Genomic DNA, 18,318 nt, shown 5'->3' with positions numbered 1-18,318 from the left:
TTGGCCATTAAGAACAAGAATGATGAAGGTGATAAAATATCATGCAAGCCAGAGAAAGCTGCTTGGGTGCACCCTCTCTTAATGCAGAGAGACCATGGAAGAACCTAGAGCAGGGATAGCATGGTCAGATCTGAACTTTAGAGACTCAGTTCAGATGGTTGCTGTCTTTGATGATAGATGAGGCCCATGGTGAGACCGATTTGGAGACTCTTTAGTGCTGTTGGCAAGTGGTTCTGATGTCTCAACTTACATCTATCTTCATAAAAAAAGGAGTAAAGGGCATATTTGAGAAGTGGTAGGAAGTGATAGGACTTGGTAATGAATTTAACTTGACTGGGGGAGAGGTGGATATGTGTAAGATGGGGGAAAGGTCAAGGAGACTTCCCAGTTAGAAGACACGTGAGGCTGAGTGCGTGGGAATTGGGAGGAACAGGTTTGAGGTGTGGTGACAAGGAGTTTTATTTGGACTCTAGTGAATTTGAGAGTCTGTCATAGTATTCCGGTAAAAATAGTGTAATTCATCTAATTCTCCTAACAAGGCTATGAGGTATATCACATTAACCCAGTTTTTAACAGTGAAGAAATTGATGTTCAGAGAGGTGAAAAACCTTTGTCCAAGTCCTTAGCCTTGGCAGGACTGAGATTGGCAAGGGTTCCTGCTACTTGTCACCATGGCTTTCAGACAAGATCAAGATCTTTTGAAATACCTGTCAAATGTTCATCATTTCCTTAGTTTAGGTTCTGGGTACTCTTATGTGATAGGGAAATACAAAGCACTCATAAATCATGCCTTCATACATTAAGTAAAAAGTTGGGAAAGTCAATATTCTAGAGTCCTCAGAAAATAATTGTGTGCTACCAAGGAGCCAAAATTGCAAGGATATATCATGGTACACACCCCCATGAAGCAGTCCCTCTACCTAAACTCAGGTCAGGTGCACACACAAGCCACCGAAGTGGAAGAAGAAAAAATTTGATGTGACAACAGCATTTGGTTTTAAGTTTTTACAAGGTTATTGAAAACGACAAAGCGAGTTCCAAAAGAGTACAAAACAGGATTATTCCTTCATGCAAATAATTTCAATAAAATACCAGCTGGTTGACTGAAATCCGGATGGATTAAATCTGGACGTAAACATTCCTGTCTCCATTATGTAGGACCTCTGAATCTCACTTGGATTGATAAGATTAGGCAAGTGGTTTTTTGGGGGGGAGAGGGGAAGGGGGAGAGTGTTTAGATAGGGGTTCATGATAAACTGATAATTCTAGCTTCTGAGGATCTATCTGGATGTAACTGAAGAGCTAGATACAGTGGGTTGTAGGATTGCTGTAACAGATGACTACAAACTATGGCTTACAAGGACAGATATTTATCCTTGGATTGTTCTGGAGGCCAGATCTAAAATCAAGGTGTGGGCAGGACCCTACTCCCTCTGACAGCCCCTGGGGAGAACCTTCCCTTGCCTCTCCCTGCTTCTAGTGGTTCCAGGTGTTCCTTGGCTTGTGGCCACTTCCTTCCATCCTCAGCCTCTCTGGTCACACTGCCACCACCTCTTGGGTGTGTTGGTGTTATCTTCTCTCACCTGTCTCTTATAAGGACATTTGTGATGGCATTTGGGGCCTAGGCCTTTAATCCAGGATAATCTTGGTATTCTAAAATTCTTAACTGAATCACATCTGCAATGACTCTTTTTTCCAAATCAGGCAATGCTTGTAAATTTCAGGCATTAGGGGTTGATAACAACCCTAATAACCCTGCCGTTATTCAACCTCACTACATACGGTATAATGGTTGATTCAAGGACTAAGCTAAACAAGATGTGTGTTTGGCCATGGGGCTCAGCTCAAAGGAAAATCTTCAGTGTGAGCAGAAGTGAAATGTCCAAATCAGACTGGGGCTGTCAGATGTCAGGCCCCAAGGATAAAGCATGGTTATAAATAGGAAGACAGATCAAACCACTAGGATTCAGAAGACAGTGTGTCCCATGATATTCAAGTTAAGCAAACCAGAGGCCTGAACCACTTTTCTGTCCGCTCTGCTGAGATGCGATACTGCCGTGAATTTCCAGGTTGAAAAATGTGTCTATGAGGCAAGTTGATAACAAGTGATTGCAATTATGAGCCACTGGATGCAAAAAGTCAGCTGAGAAAATGAATATGTCTAAAAGGGGCTCAGGCTTAACCCTCAACTGGGTTCATATCTTTCTCTTTTGGTTTCTATGTATCACCATCCCTCCCCTCCCCTCCATATCCAACTAATTCTAGCCATAATTATATATACATGACTCAGCCCTTTCTGGTGGATAAAATCTTTTGGCAATATCCCAAGGATCACTTGTCCACAAAATTATCAGTGACTCTCCTCACACTTACCAATATTATCTCCCCCAACCCGAGTCACAAAGACTCCTTCCTAAAACACTTGTCCTTATCTCTTGCCCTGGAGCAAAGTATTTCCCCAACAACACAATTCCCCTGAAAACCAAACCAAAATGTAAATGAAAACATGCAATTTATTCAATTTTACAACCACGTCTTAGTGCTTTTGTCTTAGCAACAGGCTAATTATCATAATGGTTCTGTTCTTTTCTGAATCTGAGCAGATTCTGTGAATGATGAATCTGGTGTGAGGAAGATACGGTGTGCAGTGTCTATGATCTTTCTGTAGTTACAGGACTGTCATCGGATTGCCTCTTGGGTAGTTATGGTTCTCTAGAATGGCTGACATAAAGTAAGCAAGTGGTATTGCTTCCTCATGGTAGACAACTGAGTAATCATTCCATTTACCAACGGCCACTCTGCTTTGTGGCTCTTCAGATACTGTGTGTGCCACGACATCATTTCCTCTATGGTTTCCCGATGCTGAAAATCTTTCCTGGTTAAACTGATATCATACTGTATCAAGAATGGTAATGAGTCAAACATATTTGGCATGCATGACTCTATGAAAGAAGAAATCAGATACTGATGCTTGGTTACCTCCTGCTGTCCTTTGTGTTCCTGTGGACTTAGTAAGAAAAAGCTTTACTACACCCAATAAAGAGATGCCTTATTGTAATTAGCTCCCAGGGGAGATTTAATCTCAATAGAGTTTACAACATGCTTCCATCAAAGACACAGAAAGGAAGCCCTCAATAAAATATGGCCTGCATCTTTCTATACCTGAGCTTCCCGGTGGCCCTTGAGCCAACAGAAGAAATGACAAATTGCTAGTGGCACTCATTTGGAATACTTGGGGTCCCCAATGATTCTTTCTCCATCTATCTATGTTGCACTCAGGTCAGGACACTAGGATCTTATTATAGTGAGAAAAGGTACTGAACACTTAAGAGACGGCATAATGCAGTGGGAAACAATAATATGCTCTGCTGTGGGAGAAGCGTGAGTATGCCTCCTTTTTTTTTTCTTCTCTATTAATGATATTCAAGTCGTCTTACCTCTCCAACCCTGTTTCTTCATTTATAAAATGGAAATAATAACACCTATTTCCCTGGGCCTCTGTGTGGATAAAATGAGCCCAGGGTGGCAAATTGCGCTGTAGGTGGTAGGTAGGTGCTAATCTCTCACACTCACCCCTGTCCTTTTTTTACATTGATGCTGGCTAGGCTCTTGAACCCTGACACATCACTTAGAAAACTGTGCACACTCAGAGACTCCACGTAAGTTTTTTGTTGTTGTGCCGTATTTTGTTATCCAACTGGCCTTTTTCCTTATCGCACTCATTTGTTACTTTGGTCCCTGAAAGAGTAGAGCAGTTGGCAGTGATTCACATTTCAGTGATGATTTAAAAAAAAAAATAAATAATAGTGTTTATTTTTGTGAGAGAGAGAGAGAGGGAGAGGGAAAGTGGGGAAGGGGCAGAGAGAGAGGGAGACACAGAATCCGAAGCAGGTTCCAGGCTCTGAACTGTCAGCACAGAGCCCAATGTGGGGTTCAAACTCACAAGCCGTAAGATCACGATGTGAGCCCAAGCAGACACTTAACCAACTGAGCCATCCAGGCGCCCCTAAGTGAGGATTTCTTGACCAATAAATGAATATTAATAAGAAATATGATTATTTCCATAGCTTCTGAAAACAATCAAAAAGGTTCATTAAATAAATTAGATTGGGTTATGCATCTTAGACTGAGCTCCTGAATCTTTGCCTAATATCTTCAGTGTCTGGGAAGTGGACACTGAAGTGTCCAGGAAGGAGTGTCCAGGAAGAAAGATGACATACTTAAAACCTCCTGACCTGTCCTCATAACTAATCAAAACTCAGTTTTCCCACTGGGAAATTGGGAGATTCCTAAGAACAAAGGAATTATTTGGTTCTTGTTACATGAAGACAGCACACATAACCACCCTGATGACCGCCTCTTGGAATGGTTCCTTTCACGGGCTGGAGGGGAACAAATGTTTTCTTAACCTCCACCAAAGTTCATAGCAATTGGTTCTGGGACAATTTCCTTAAAGGCCCCACTGCCAAGGAGGACTGAGTTAAAGATAAAAGTCCTAATATCCTGACTTTAAAATTCATAAATCACCTTTATATTTAACTGGATGCTATTGTATTTCCTCTTCCATTTAATAGTTATTATTTTTCTTCTTCCCTGGGATAATTATTCCTGGGAAAGTCAGAGCACCAAATTAAGCCTGAATCCTGAAGCTTAGAGAAGACATCCAGAGGCATGCCACACAGTGATATCCAGAGCATGGATGACGACAGTGAAGGACCTCTGTCTCTGTCAATGTGGAGGACTCTGTGACCTGAGAAATCCTGCTGGTACAGAAATCACTAGAAAACATGCATGCAGAGAAGCATACATTGGACCAATACTGGCTAATATCTGTTGGCTTAGAACTTGGGCTGGAGGGGCCATAACACATGGAGACAGAACAAAAATCCTAAAGCACATGCTAGCTGGGAGATTGGACTTCTGAATAAACCTCGGACATCCAAAAGTCAGCATTCTCCATGGGTAGACTTGGGAAAAAAACAAAGCAAAACAAATAAATGTAAAACCCTGCATTGAAGGAAGAAGGAAATGGCTGTTATTCTGGCCTGTCTGGACTTTGGCTCCTGCAGGAAAGATATAAAGAGAAAATCTCCCATGAATGTTTTTTAGCCACAAACCTACTGGTCTGCATAGAGAGCAGGAATTAATTCTACTGGGGTCCCAAAATATACAAGCACAAAATTTAATTTAATGTGGTCCCATTTTGGTGGTGCCCCTGAGCACTGGCCTGGAAGAAACCAGTGCAAATCATCTTTGGATGAAGCACATGTACGAGATGCAGAGACATGTAGAGTGATCAATGCATGGCAAATATATGTCTAAGATATATCTAACTGGGGCTCCAGGAGAAGCCAGAGAGAATTGGTAGAGGCAATACTTGAACATGGTTCGGAATGTTTCCAGAGCTTGTGAAGACGTAAGTCCTCAGATTACTGAAGGCAAAATAGATTACATAAAAATCACAAAACTTAAATAAAAAGTGAGTCTAAGCCTAATGGTAGAAAATCAAAAACATAGAGAGGATGTTTAATCAGTCAGGTTACCTACATGGGAATGACCATTCAGCCTGTAGCTGATTTCTTAAAAGCAGCAATGAAAATCACTAGACTATGGAAGAATATCCTCAGTGTGCCAACAGAAAATAACTATCAGCTTAGAAACGTATAATCAGTATAGCTATCATTCAGAATGAGGGAAAAATGAAGTAACTTCTAAGATAAAAACAAAGAAGATAAAAAAAAAAGAAGAAAAAGGAAACAAACAAAAAGTAAAACTGAAGAGGATTTATTACGAACAAATGATTAAGGAAATTCTAAAGAACATCTTGGCGCCTGGGTAGCTCAGTCAGTTGTGTCAGATTTTGGCTCAGATCATGATCTCAAGTTTCGTGAGTTCGAGCCCGCATCGGGCTCTGTCACAGAGCCCACTTCAGATCCTCTGTCTCCCTCTCTCTCTGCCCTTCCCCTGCTCGTGCTCTCCCTCCTGCTGTCTCTCTTCTCTCTCTCTCTCTCTCCTCTCTCTCTCTCTCTCTCAAAAATCAACATTAAAAAAAAAGAACATCGCATAGAAAAAGGGAATATAACCACTGAAGGAAGGTCTACAATAAAAAAGAAAAAAGTGAGCCAAAAATATGGTAAACGTGTAGTAAGCTAAAAACCCTTGACTTTGAAAAACAATATTGATATTGCCTCATTTTTTATTTTAAAAAAGAGAACCCAAATGTTGCCAACAAGAACATATAACTGTTGTTCCCAAACTATGTACTGAGGCACCCACAGCATCCTAGTGAATACGCAGGGGAAACAGAAGTTATTAACATTTTCTAGGAAGACACAGGAACATCTGTTGGAGGCAGCATGGAATGCTAGCTCAAGGCAGTTCACGGTTTCAACAGTGAATTCACTATGTTCCTTTCGATTACATCTTATCTGTATGAAACCAAGTTTTCATATGGATGTTTCTATGGAAAAACAAAGCGAATACCAAGAGAAGATAAATATCCAACAAGAAATAATGGCGGAAGTACATAATTTTATTCCAAGATTTGAGAAGTTGTGCAGTGCCTCACAAGTGCACATGTGCTACGAGACAATAACTGTGGTTATTTAAGGATGAAATAAAATTATTATTTTTTCTTTCAGTTCATGTCTACTTTTTCAAATAGCTCCTAAGTTATTAGGATCCAAATACATGATAAGTTGTTTTGACCTAGTTATTTAATGAACAAAACAAAATTAGTTAATAACCAAAACAAAAGGTTCTTCCATTTGCCTAGGGGCACAGTGAAAAAAATTAGACACTATGAATACGGGCAACAGAGACAGTTTGGGACCATCTGGAATATAAATTGGCATGGGGATAACTGGATAGGTATGAATGAAATTTCTATTTTTTTAAGTTAAATATGCATGTTAAAATTTGCAGGAGAAAGAAAGGCGAAGATGTGTAACTTCCAAACTAGTAAACGTGGAAAACAGTCAGTGTAGGAAAACAATATCAACCAATCTCAAACGAGGCAAGACGAGATTTTTTTTTTCATAAGTGGGACAACAAGAAAGCCCTAAATAAGATGCCAGAAATGAATTCAAACCTATTAATTATCCCGATTCATGTAAATGCACTAAATCCTCCAGATAAAAGACTTGCTAAGTCCTGTGATTTTCCATTTTCAAGAGATACACCTAAAACGTAAAACTTAGGTTGATTACAAAGCACAAAATGGTATATGAAGACACAACAAACCAAAATTAAGCTCATTGTAACTTCAGTGATGTTAGCAGACTTTAAAACGTGTTACTATAGAAGTTGCCACACATTCGTATAAATTTCAATTCGCCAAAAAGATACAATAATTCTAAAATTGTATAAGTGATGAACAATTTTAAGATAGTAAATTTGAGTAAATTGGAGTTGTAAAATTCCTAGAAAATACGCATTATTGAAACGTACTTAAGAAAGAAAAATCTTAAATGCCCTATATATATTTTTAAAAATTTTTTCAATGTTTATTTATTTTTGAGAGAGAGAGAGAGACAGAGAGAGAGCATGAGCAGGAGGGAGACACAGAATCTGAAGCAGGCTCTAGGCTCTGAGCTGTCAGCACAGAGCCCGACGTGGGGCTCAAGCCCACAGCTGTGAGATCATGACCTGAGCCTAAGTTGGACGCTTAACTGACTGAGCCACCCAGGTGTCCCTTAAATGCCCTATATTGATTAAAAGAGTAAATTGATAATGGAAAATCTTCTCACTCACAAAACACCAGTTCCAGATAGTTTGTAGGTGAATTTCCATCAGATATGAAGGAACTGATATTCCAATATTACAGAAATGCTTTCACAAAATAGGAAAAGAAGGTTTACTCTAGCTCACCTTATGAAGGAAAGATTAATCTTGTTACTAAGACTCAGCAAGAGCAATACAAGGACAATTACAGATCATTCTCATTTATGAAATAGATTCAAGAAAATATTAAACAAAACATTAGCAAACAAAACTCCAAAATTAATTTTTCTTGAAATGTCAGATTGGTTCAGCATTAGAAAATTATGTTGACAGATAAATGGAGAAAAATTATGTGATCTTAATAAATGGATAAAAGGAATTTGGTAACATCTATGTTACCATAAATGGATAAAATTTATGTTATCTATGTTACCATAAATGGAAAAATTATGTGATCTTAATAAATGGATAAAAGGAATTAAGCCAACATCTATGGTAAAAGTTCTCAACGAACTAGGAATAGATTCTTTAGCCTAATACAGTGTCCCTACAATGCTTTGATATAAACATAATGATGAAACATTATGTACATTTCCTTTAAAATTGAGAACAAAATAAAAATGTTATCTGCTAACACTATCAATGTATTGGTATTCCTAGCCAATAATATAATATAAGAAAACAAAATGAAAGGTATAAGATTTGGAAAGGAAAAATAAAACTGTATTTATTCTGAGATGATATCATTCATTTTACAGAAAACCAATAGCGTCTACCAATCAGTTATTAATAAGAGAGTTTGCCAGATGTGATATCAAAATGTTAAAGTAAATCTCATTTCTATATGCTAGCAATAAACAGCAAGTTTTATTTTTTAAAAAGAATCCATTTTACTATAGCAGCTAAAACAGACTGCTTTTATAGGGCATAAATGTAATGAAAAATTGCTCAAAGCCTTTATGAAAAATGCTAACACTTTATAAAACATATTAAAAATTACCTAAATAAACTGAAATTATTAAAGTAAATTTTTAATAGGTAGTAAGATAATATTATAATGAGTTTATTTCTTCCCAGTAGGGTTTTCCTGGCACCTGACAGGTTGCCTTTAAAATTTACAGAGAAGAGCAAAGGGCCACAAATCCCTGAAGACAATCCCATGAATCCCATGAATCCCTGAAGGCAGGGGTGTGGTGGGGATCATGCCAAATGAAACACTGATACTTAGGATGAAAGACAGTGATCCGGTCAGTGTGGTATTGGCCATGGGGTAGACAACTGTACCCGTAGGACAGAACAGAGAGGCCAGGAACAACCCCAACATGTATGGAAATGATCGACAGCATAACTGCTATTGCAGATTCATGAGGAAAGGAGGGACAGACTGCTCAGAAGTTTTCTAGGGGGACAAATGAAATTGAATCCCTTTTTACATCATATGCAAAATTCAATTCCAGTTTCTCAAAAAGCAAAATATGGAAAACCAAAGTTAAAAAAAATTGATAAAACTTTATTCTGAGGTAATGATAGATTTTCATGCAGTCATAAGAAATAGTACAGAAACCCCGGGTACCCTTTGTCCCGCTCCCCAATGGTAACATCTTGCCAAACTATCTCACGGTATCACAGCCAGGATAGTAACATCGATACAGTCAAGATACAGACAGCTCCATCTCAAAATCAATCCTACTGCCCTTTACAGCCACACACACTCAGCTCTCCTCGACTGCCATCTCTCTTGCATCTTCTACTGCTAATCTGTTGTCCGCTTCTGGAATTTCATCACTTCAACAATGCTATGTAAATGGAATCATATACTATGTAATCTTTGGAGGATTGGCTTTTTACACTCAGCTCAATTCCATCAAGATGCATCCAGGCTGTTGGGTGAATCGATAGCTTGTTCCTTTTTATTGCTTAGTATTCCACAACATGGATGTACCACAGTTGGCTTAATGACCCATCGGTTGAAGGACATCTGTGTTGTTCTCAGTTTTGGGCTATTACAAATAAAGGTGCTATGACCGTTCATGTGCAGGTTTTTGTATGAGCATAACTTTTCATTTATCTGGGATAAATGCTGAGGAGTGCAGTGTCTAGGTTGTATGTAGCTGCAGGTTTAGTTTTTTTAAGGAAACTGTCCAACTGTTTTCTAAAGTGGCTGTACCATTTGACATTCTCCTCAGAAATGTATGCATGATTCATTTTCTGCTTACCAATATTTAATGTACCTTTTTAAAACTTCAGCCATTGGTATTATCTCATTATGCTTTTTAAAATTTTTTTTAATGTTTATTTATCATTGAGAGAGAGAGACAGAGCAAGAGTGGGGGAGGGGCAGAGAGAGGGGGAGACATAGAATCTGAAGCAGGCCCCAGGCTCCGAACTATGAGCACAGAGCCCAACACAGGGCTCAAACTCACGAACTGTGGGACCATGACCTGAGCCAAAGTAGGATGTGCAACTTACTGAGCCACTCAGGTGCTCCTCTCATTATGCTTTTAACTTGCATCTCCTTCACGGTTAATGATATTGAACATCTTCTCATGTGCTTATTTGCCATCTATATATCTTCTTTGGTGAAATGTCTGTTTATGCCTTTTGCCTATTTTCTCCTTGGATTTTTTTTTACTGTTAAGTCATAAGAATTAGACACACACACACACACACACACACACACACACACAATACTAGTCATTTGCCCAATATACTGCTTTAAATATCTCTCCCATTTTGTAGCTTTAATTTCCATCCCTTTAACATGATCTTTGCAGAGCAACATCAAAGATTTTTCCTAAGATTTTAGAGTTTTAAATTATACACTGAAGCCCATGATGCATTTAAGTTAATTTTTGAATAAGGAATGAGATTTAGGTTGAGATTTTTCATTTTTCTGCCGACTGTTCCAGGACTATTTATTTAAGGGGTTGTCATTCCTCCATTGTTTTTGCACCTTTGCCAGAATTATTTGGGCATGTTCGAGTGGATATATTTCTGAGTTCTCTATTCTGTTCCATTACCATAGTTTCTAAGTCGCTGTATACTATATAGCATCTATCTAGTATACCTCAATATCAGGTAGACTAATTCTCTCTCATTTAATTCTTATTTTCAAGGTTGTTTAAGCTATTCTAAAATCTGTGTCTTTCCATATAATTTTTTTATAAGCTTTTTAAAATATACAAAAAAATCTTTGCTGGGATTTTGGTGAGAATTGCATTAAACCCATAGATAAATTTGAGGAGAATTGACATCTTTACTATGTTGAGTCTTCAAATCCAAGAACATGATATGCATCCCCACTTATTTAGGCAGTCTTTGATTTCTCTCACAAAAATTTTGTAATTTCTAGCATACAGAGTCCATACCTATTTTGTTACGTTTCTGTCTAAGCATTTCATTTATTTTTAGCAATTGTCACTGGCATTGTGTTTTCCATTTTGGTTTCCTCATGTCATCATTGGGATACAGAAATGTGATTGCTTTTTGCGTGTCGACCTTTTGCCCTTTGACCTTGAAGAACTCATTTATTAGTTCCAGGAGTATTTTTGTATATTCATGGGAATTTTCTATGCACACAGTCATGTCATCTGTGTGATTTCTTTCTTTTATTCTTCTTCTTTTTATTATATTTCTTTTTATATTTCTTCCTTTTATATTTACTATTTATTCCATTATTTTTTCTCCTTAAAATCTGTATGCTTTTATGCAGATCATGCCTTTTTTCTAGATTTATTTCCATGGCTAGGACTTCTAGTAATATGCTGAATAAGAATGGTGGCAACAAACATCCTTGCCTTGCTCTCAAAATTAGAGCAAAAGCTTTCAGTTTCTTACCATTAAGTATGATGTTATCTTTAGGATTTTTGTAGACAGTCTTTATCAAGCTAAGGTAATTCCTCTCAATCCTTGACTTGCCGTGAACTTTTATTATAAATGAGCAATGCCTAACATTTTTATAGGAAAATTTAGGAGACTATTTGCATCATCTAGGGTAGGGAAGAATTCTTTAAATATGTCATAAAAGATACAGAACATAAACGGAAAAAAATAAATTCAAGAATGCTGAAATTAAAAACTTCTGTTCATCAAAATGCCACAAAATGAGTGAGAAATAAAGCCATAATATTTTCAATTTATGTTCCAGTGAAGGATTCATAACCAGAATACACAAAGAACTCATGAATCAATAAGAAAAGTTAATTAAGCCAATAGAAAAAAATGCAAATGACTTGAACACACATTCATTGAAGAGGAAATAATAAGCAGGGAAAATATATTCAGTCTCCTTAGTAATCAAGGAAATAGAAGTTACAGCTTCAGTAAGATACTATTTCAAAGTGATTAGATTGGCAAAGCCTTAAAAACACTGATAATATCAAGTTTTGCTACCATTGTAAAACAAATAAAAATATTCACTACTGGTGGGAATTTTTGGTAAATCATTGAGAAAAATAATTTGCCTAACATGAAAGATACATGTACCCTATGTCAGCCTTTGAGCCCTAGGCACGTGCCCTAGAGCAACTGTTGCATGAAGAGATGTGTATGACAGCAGTGTTTGTTGTAGTAAAATAACTGGAAACAGTGTAAGAGCAGAGTGAATTAATACATTATGATGTATTTCTATAATGACATGTTACATTAATGGCCATAATTGGCCCTCAGCCACATACTTCCAAGTGGGTGAGTCGCGAAAACAATGTTAAAGAGAAAAAGCAAATCAGAGAAGAAGATATATACACAATTTCATTGCTATAAATCTTACAAATGGGTGAAAACAGGCACTGAATCCTTAGAGATATAAACATATGGGATACAAAGATGGAAAAAAAGGAAGGAAAAAAAACCAGCAGAGTGATTGTTTGGGGACAGAAGAGGGAGGGATTGGAGCAAACTTGGAGTTGTAAACATTCTTTTTTTCATTTTTATTTTTTAATTTTTAAAAAATGTTTGTTTATTTTTGAGAGAGAGAGAAACAGACAGAGTGTGAGCCCGGGAGGGGCAGAGAGAGAGGGAGACACTGAATCCTAATCAGGCTCCAAGTTCTCAGCACAGAGCCTGATGCGAGGATCAAACTCATGAACCACAAAATCATGACGTGAGCTGAAGTCAGATGCTTAACTGACTGAGCCACCCTGGTGCCCCTGAGATGTAAGCATTCTTAAGTTTTTATTAGTACTCATTAAACTATATGTATATGTTATAATACCTCTTTGAATAACAAATATTCATGTTTTTAATTAGAAAAAAGAGGAAAAAAAGCTCGGTCGTGTGCCTTAGCACCATAGTAAGTTTGGTTGCAGCCAATTGTTTCAAAAGAAATAAGAAAAACAAAAATGTCATCACTTAAATCTGACCTCCGTTATCAAGGAAAAGTTTACTTGTTCATTATTTTCCATTAATTATGTGTTATTTTTGCATTTTTTGGTTTTCAAAATAGTTGAATTAACTTTTAACATATTAGTTGTGTGTTAGACCTTCAGTTATGTAACTTTTCAAATATTAGTCTTTGCTGTTTTCCTATCAAGTGAAAGCAATGACTGAGTGGACAATGCAATAAATTAGTTCACTCCAGTGCTTTTTTGCTTTCTAAGATATTAGTGCATGTTTTGGAAATGGTTTTCTGAGTTTTCCCTGTAAAGAAGCATGCTATGATTCTGGTGTTCAAGTGTGGTAGATTCACTTCCCACGTATAATGTGCATATCCACTGTTTCTGCTGAATTCCCACATCACCCTTTTTGGCTCTCTTCACTGTTAATGACCATGGTCCTCGTGTAGCTCCTCAGCATGGCCTCTGCAGTGCCTTCAGATGTGGGCAAGATAACTAAGGCAGATGCAAGATATTTGGAAAGCTTTAGGAAACTGAGGAAATTGCAGGAAGGCAACACGGGAACTGGGTAACTGAATTCTTAAAAATAAATATATTTTGGGGACCCAGTAACATTTTCATGTCTAGAGAAATCTAGGGATTTGTTAAAAGCTTAAAAGAGACAACAGCTTCCAATCCTGCCCCCCCCCCCCCATAAAGAAATGAAACCAAAAGGAGGCACTTGCTACTTAGTTCATTCAATTTATGTTGATCTCGGATAATGATGAATAGATGCCATGAATTTTGAGTTCACTGTGTCCAAGGCCCTGTGCTCACAGTTTTGCGCCCATCTCTCACTTAATCCTTACAGACTCTGGAGAAACAGATATTATTGCCACCTTTTTACTGAGGAGGGTTCTGATCCTCAGAGTACTTAAGTGCCTTGCCCAAGGTCACTCGCTGGGTCTGTCCCCTTCAAAATCTGAGCTATGCTGGGGCCAAAATCCTTCCTCTTTTCACGGCCTTTGTATCTGTGGTAGCCTTGGCTAGCTACAAGGGAGCATTCAGTTTATTAACTAATTGGGCTATATGGTGCCAAGCAATCCGTTGGGCTGATTTTCTTACCCCAGTGAATTGACTAATTTATTTTACAGAATTGACTACATCAGCTAGTTATTTTAATGGTAAATCAAATTATGCTGGTCTTTTTTTTTTTTTTTTTTTTTCTTTCTCTTACTAAGTCTCCAACTGGCAAAGTGTTTAGGGTCAGAGGCACCTTAATTATCATCCAAAGTCAACCATTTATTAGCTGTGAAACCTTGGGCAAGTTCTCAACCTTTCTAGGCTTCCATCACTTTATCAGTAGAAATGCAGATGAGAGTAATTCCTACGGGGTTTAGTTCATGAGAGGATTAAATAGAGACAACTCTTTCCCTTCTAACACAATGACTGACCCTTAAGAGTATTGTTGAGCAATAGCTTCTGTAATTATATATATCCTTGCAATTGTTAACCTAATGTTTTATCTCTGTATTATCTTTGTGTTGTGACTTCCACTGAACTCCTTGATCTATGTCCTTTAGCTTCGTTCCAAGGTAGATAAAGTTACTTACTTGTTACTTATTAGATTTTGCTCCTTCATTTGAAGCTTAAACTGTTATAAAAATCGGCTCAAGTCTCTTATTCCCATCCCTGTCTTCTAATTATAGGCACTTTGAATGCATGTTCATTCATCTTTTTACTGCCAACCCCTTGCTATCATTCAGTACATGGGTGCTCTATGATGTTTGTTAAACTGAACGACTGGCCATGTCTCTATTCATCGTCCGTTCTCTGTTGAGCATCACTGTTAATGTCATGGACGGTATCATATTGATTTTTAATATGGTCTTTACACATATCGTTTGTGTATGTCATTTAATGCCGCCATTCTGTCAGTCTCTTTTCATCTGAATATGCCTTGTTAGTTCTACTCTTGACCTAGATCTCTTGCTTTTCTTAGAGGTTTTCACCACCCAGATAGGGGGGAATTGATTTTTTATTTTTTTACATTGTTTTCCTGTTAGTGCTATATCACAGACTTGTTCTGCCATTCCTGCCATAGGACTTTATCAAAAGACTTTCTTACTTTAACTTACACTCGTATTTCACTTCAAGGTATACATTTTACTCCCCCCCTTCCCCCCATCATTAATACATTACCATTTGACTCTGTCATTAGCCTGTCAATCTCTGAAACTCTTGAAGAAAAAAGAAAGACCTTATTTTAAATAGGCCCGATTCTTTGCTAAAGAGGTTAGTACACTCTCTACAATTCTATTCTTGTCAGGAATAGGCTTTTGCAATTATAAGGAAAAGAAATGATATTTAGAAGAGCTACCCAACCATGAAAGATCTAGGGAGGATAAAATAAGTGAAAGAAGGATGAAATCCACTATAAAGTTCTAGGGAAGCTTCCTTGCCTCATTCAAAAATAATGAAATAGATACCCCCAGGTGCCCTGGATGGCCAGACTGAGGCTCCAGGCGTGACATTTCCTTGAGAGAAAATGGTATTGGAGGTCCCTAAAGCTGAGGTTCCCCCATTCCATTGTTAGTGGTCAGAAAATGAAATCTTTTATATTTTAAAAATTTTTTTAAACATTTATTTATTATTGAGAGACAGAGAGACGGAGCATGATCATGGGAGGTGCAGAGAGGGGGAGACACCGAATCTGAAGCAGGCTCCAGGCTCTGTCAGCACAGAGTGGTGACACAGAGTGGTGACTCCCAATGGGGAGTGGGAGGGGGGGCTCGAACTCACAAACTGAGAGATCATGACCTGAGCCGAAGTCGGACGCTTAACCGACTGAGCCACCCAGGCGCCCCATGAAAATGAAACACTTTAAATCTGAATTTCTAGGTTGAGGTAATAGAGGCTGGGGTGATGAGGCTGGGTGAGAAAAAGAAATGGGGAACATTTAGTAACCGTTCCCAAAGAAGCGTTCTACAAATGTTAGTAAGCGCCAGGTCCTCCGTTTCCAGTGAAGTTAGGGAGAGACAATACGCTTGAAGTGCAGCAGGAGAGATTTATGCTAAAATTCAGACAGCCTGCCTGCGTTCTGAGGTTCTCGAATATGTTACTAAGCAGAGCAGGACTTGCCCCACAAACAAGGCTGGAGAGTTTTCCAAGATTCCGAGTCATTAGGCAGGGTTTCCAGGGACAGCAGTGCCACGGCCTCGATTGTTCCCCGAGATAATCTGACCTGATTCGCAGAAGAAAGCCTATGGAATTGTATTGACTCCAAACTTTACCTAAAAAGGGGGATAGCAACCAAGCAATGGAATAGGTCAGATCTTTCTGAAGATGGGGGCTCAGACTAGCCCATTTATTTCATAATTGTACAAATGCCGTAGCAGATGAAAAACCGCAGTTAACCTTCCTGAGCCAAACATGAGAAGAATTTATATTTCTGCTTAAAACTGAAGGACTTTCAATGCAAAGGAACTGGTAAGGCTGGATTTCAAAGTTTCATGTTGGGAATATCATACACAGACCGTAATGAGGGTAGAGGCGAAGGAAGCACATTCTTTAAGCTGCTTCCATGAAAAACTTCAATCAACTGCTAGCTTTTGCTTTGCAGATCTGTGACATATGTCCCTTGACCTTTACCAACTACCCTTTCACGTTTGACACTTAACGTTTCCTACATGATTAAAATTCAGCGTTAATTAATTTCAACAATATCAGTTAAGTTATATTTAGCCAAGAACACTCACTTTTGTCTTCTGTGAGTAGCATTGCAGTGTTATTACAAAGAGGTAGTCACGAGGGCAACAGATACGAGAAGAGAAGAATGATTCAGTGTGCAGATAATTGTTTCGAGTGAAATTTAGCTTGGTATTTTTGTTCCTGTCCTCAGTAGAACTGAGATTTAGCACCTCGCCTTGGCATTTAGCCCCCACCCCCACACAGGAGGAGGCTGTGCTGGGCGGGTGCTGAGAACGAGCCACACCAGAGTTAAATTATAGCTCAGTTCTAACACTGGCAAGAATTTTCTCTGGCCAGCTCTTGGGTGCAAAGCTGGTGATTCCAAAAGAGAGGCAAGGCATCCCTAGAAAGGATCTCCATATGGTGTGGCATCACCCTCACTGAGGGAGGTTGACACGGTTGTTTAAAGAGCATCACCCCAAAGGTGGTGACCATTCCCAAAGAAATCAGTGGAAGCCAGAATATTTAGACACAGCAGAGTTCTACTTCTAACCTTAAAATGTCACCTATAAGGTTGTCTTATTGGTGGGTTATTCTGCAATGTGACCAAAAAGCTCACAGGAAATGGAGAGAGCCTAAGAAATGTGACCTCTTTCCCTGAGTTTTACATTTTTATTAGTTTATTTATTCCATGCTCTTTTAACTCTGGGAAAAGACTAGGATAAGGATATGGATATGCAAATCTTGCCTTTACCTGAAGCTCAAAATGCTATAGAGCCATTACAACTGCTGCTTTTGGGGATGTTAGCATGAAATCATGGTCTGCAAGTTTACTGTGCCACTGAAACCCTTGCCCTTTAGATCCATGTACAAAACAGGAAGAGAGAAGCTCTCCATTTGGTAGATAGTACAGATAGAGCACAATTCATATGTGACTCACCCATATATGTCTCACTGAACAGTCAGTAATAATAATAGTAAATTGAATTTTGGGGTTCTTTAGACAGTAGCTATTAAAAACAATTAAACAAAGGAAAACAACTTTGTAGAATTTTCATTTGTGTATGACCAAACGTTTTGCCTCCCAGAATTCAACTTTTGTAGTCTAGAATCTAGTTCCATGCCCTTGTCTCATCCTTTACCTATGAGGGCACTTGATCCCTGGCAGATTCTGTGTTCCTGCCCACCCCATAGGAAAAATGAAAGCCAAGGATGTAGGTAGCTCTTTTCCAGTAGCAAGCAATTCAACATCAAGCCACATTTCTTCTGCTTGTGTCCCTAATAGAATGTCCCTGTCCTAGTAATTGGCCTTGAGTCTGAACCTGAGGCCAAGTCTAGGTAGGCCAGGACCTACCTAGCTTGGAGGTCCAAGCTATTTGGACCACCAAATACCTATCGTGGTCCTAGTGCACGGGAACCTAACCAGCCCTTCAGGACAGGGTCTATGTTTTGTTTTGTTTGCTCAATTTCCTCCCTGCCAGCTCCCCACTGACTCCCAGTTCTGAGATCTTGTCTTATAATAATGGTCTTATTACCACCAAAAACCTCTCTGGTTCCAATCTCCAGCTCAAGCCTCTGACATGAGTCCACTCTG

The 18,318-nt window shown here is 38.5% G+C and overlaps 1 protein-coding gene across 4 annotated transcripts in view; it reads left to right on the top strand.

Annotated features, from left to right (window-relative positions):
- SUGCT (succinyl-CoA:glutarate-CoA transferase) overlaps positions 1-18,318 on the top strand; it is a 747,074-nt gene that overhangs the window by 625,302 nt on the left and 103,454 nt on the right. The gene's annotated exons all lie outside the window — the stretch shown is intronic.

This window comes from Panthera leo, chromosome A2 (assembly GCF_018350215.1).
Source record: "Panthera leo isolate Ple1 chromosome A2, P.leo_Ple1_pat1.1, whole genome shotgun sequence".
In the NCBI taxonomy this organism is placed as follows: domain Eukaryota; kingdom Metazoa; phylum Chordata; class Mammalia; order Carnivora; family Felidae; genus Panthera; species Panthera leo.
Note: the sequence above shows the minus strand (reverse complement) of the source record. Positions and strands in the feature narration are given on the sequence as shown.